Raw genomic sequence first — 2282 nt, 5'->3', positions numbered from 1 at the left:
TTTAAATCATACACATTTAAAAAAATAAATACATCAATTATTTTTATATTGGATAAATATAATTATTTTATGTATGTAATAAATAAACATAAAATAATGTTATATCAATAATTAAGTTAATAATTTACAAGAATTGGATCAAATCAAAATTTCATGTATAAAATTGCACAAAAATCAAATTTCATGTATACAATTGTACTTTAAATTATAGTTCATGTGTAGTTTTAGTATTTATCCTTATTTATAATAATGAAACTTCCAAAAAAATTTATTATATACGGTAACTCTATATGTCTTACTTTTGTCTTTATCCTTATTATATCATAAGTTATGTGTAAATTAAATTGTAAATTTATTATTTTACTATTTGAGATTTTTATTGTGCTACATAATTGGCAAGTATATCATCAACTAGTTATTGCATCATTTAATATTAGATTCAAAAGGGTCCACAAATTCAGCTATAAAATGTCCAATATATCTCACAAATTGTGCATTACCGACTCATTTTCATAATATAATAGACTCTAAATTTCATCTCTCAACATCTTTCAAACAATGGCTTCTTTTGGTGTTGTTTTTGTTTTCATTATTTTGATCGTGGCATTTGGTTAGTGTATATAATATTTCTTTACCTCGATATTTAATCATTTTATACATATGCATATGATTTTTTTGTACAAAAGATATTGTTGTCTTAAGATAAAAGGAGAGGCTACAATTGTTGAAATTCAAATCTCATTTGTCTTAGATTCATATTATATATGCATCAATATCTAATTTAAAAAAATTAAATAAAACAAATAAATGATGAAAATTTATTATTTAATTTGCAGGTATATCAAACTCGGAAGCATGTACTCATGACTCGGAGTGTCAATTGAACTGTAATCATCTCGGCCTTTGTGACTTAAAAACCAATAAATGTAGTTGCTTGCCAGTGTCTGAGCCATTGCCCTTTGATGGTGTACCAATGGTGAATGCTAAATGCAATACAGATGCAGATTGCAAGGATGCTTGTCCACCAAATTGCACATCTAAATGTTTTCATTGCTTTTGCTTATGCTATTGTAGTGCTTGAAAAATATGTTGTTTTCGTTCAAAGGATTTTCAATTTAAGCCTTTCAATAATTTGTACTAAAAAATTGGTACATAAAATGAAAGAATAGATAAAGGTGTTGAGAGATTTAAATTGTTTTTATTATATTAAAAACGACTTTATCGATCTTGAAAAAATAGATGTAAGCAAATAGTTAAAATCATGCTTCCAATTCAAATATAAATAATGTATTTGTGTTATGTTTATGTTCTTTTTTATGTCATATATTTATATTGTGTAATCATATCATATCTAACATGATAAAATTTACTTCTAAAAAACTTCTTGATTGCTGCATAACTTCATTAATTCTCTACTAGAACCATTATTGCAAATCATCTATGTTTTGTTAAAAGAGACATGTTTGAGTACTTAAAAGTTTATTATTTTTTCAACTATTGAAATTGAACTAGCGGGGAAACAAAAATCTAAATAAAATGTTAGATTAAACTAGCAGGGATTTAGTCTTTTGACACTAATAGGAGCCTGAATCGAAGGCGGGATTCACGACGTAGTAGCACCTTGTTGGATTGGGTTGTGCGTCATGTGCTTATTAAGGTTTGAACCCTTCCTCTTTATATGGCACCTAAGGGTTTGAACAAAACAAAACAAAAAAAAAACCCTCAAACAGGCTCCTTATTGTATTCAGAGCATATTCACACTTAAAAAGTGTTTACACTTAAAGTGGATTATCTTCATAATAGAAGGGTGCTAGTACCACTCCCCAAATTTGGACGGTGGTTAACCAAATTACTATCTTGAGTTAAATAGGAAGTCAACGTTTTTTGCCATGCTTACACATATCTATATAACCAAAAGATATAACACATTTAAAAATAAAATAAAATCATTATTTACTTTGATTAATATTTAATATTGTATTTTAAAAAGTAAATTCATTATTATATTTTAGCTTTATATTGAATATTATTACTTACATTTTGTTTTATTTTTATTAAAATTTACTGTTCAATTTTATTTTAAAAAATAATTCAAGACAAAATTGAATTAATAACATTTTGTTTTTTATACTTAACAATAATAAGTTAATTAACATAATATTAAAAACTAATAAAATTGTTATTTTGTCTCGGTTTGTATGTAATTGTGGTTAAAACTTTTATCTGCCATTCACTTGAAATGGGTTTTTTTTATACAAATAACTTAAAAAATTAAATTAATT

At 25.2% G+C, this 2282-nt stretch overlaps 1 long non-coding RNA gene across 1 annotated transcript; it reads left to right on the top strand.

Annotated features, from left to right (window-relative positions):
• Positions 1–485: 485 nt before the first annotated feature.
• Positions 486–1283, top strand: LOC121204701 (uncharacterized). The gene is made up of 2 exons (XR_005899889.1): positions 486–610; positions 837–1283. It is a non-coding gene; the product is annotated as an uncharacterized lncRNA (long non-coding RNA).
• The last annotated feature ends 999 nt before the right edge of the window (positions 1284–2282 follow it).

This window comes from Gossypium hirsutum, chromosome A08 (genome assembly GCF_007990345.1).
Source record: "Gossypium hirsutum isolate 1008001.06 chromosome A08, Gossypium_hirsutum_v2.1, whole genome shotgun sequence".
Lineage (NCBI taxonomy): Eukaryota > Viridiplantae > Streptophyta > Magnoliopsida > Malvales > Malvaceae > Gossypium > Gossypium hirsutum.
Note: the sequence above shows the minus strand (reverse complement) of the source record. Positions and strands in the feature narration are given on the sequence as shown.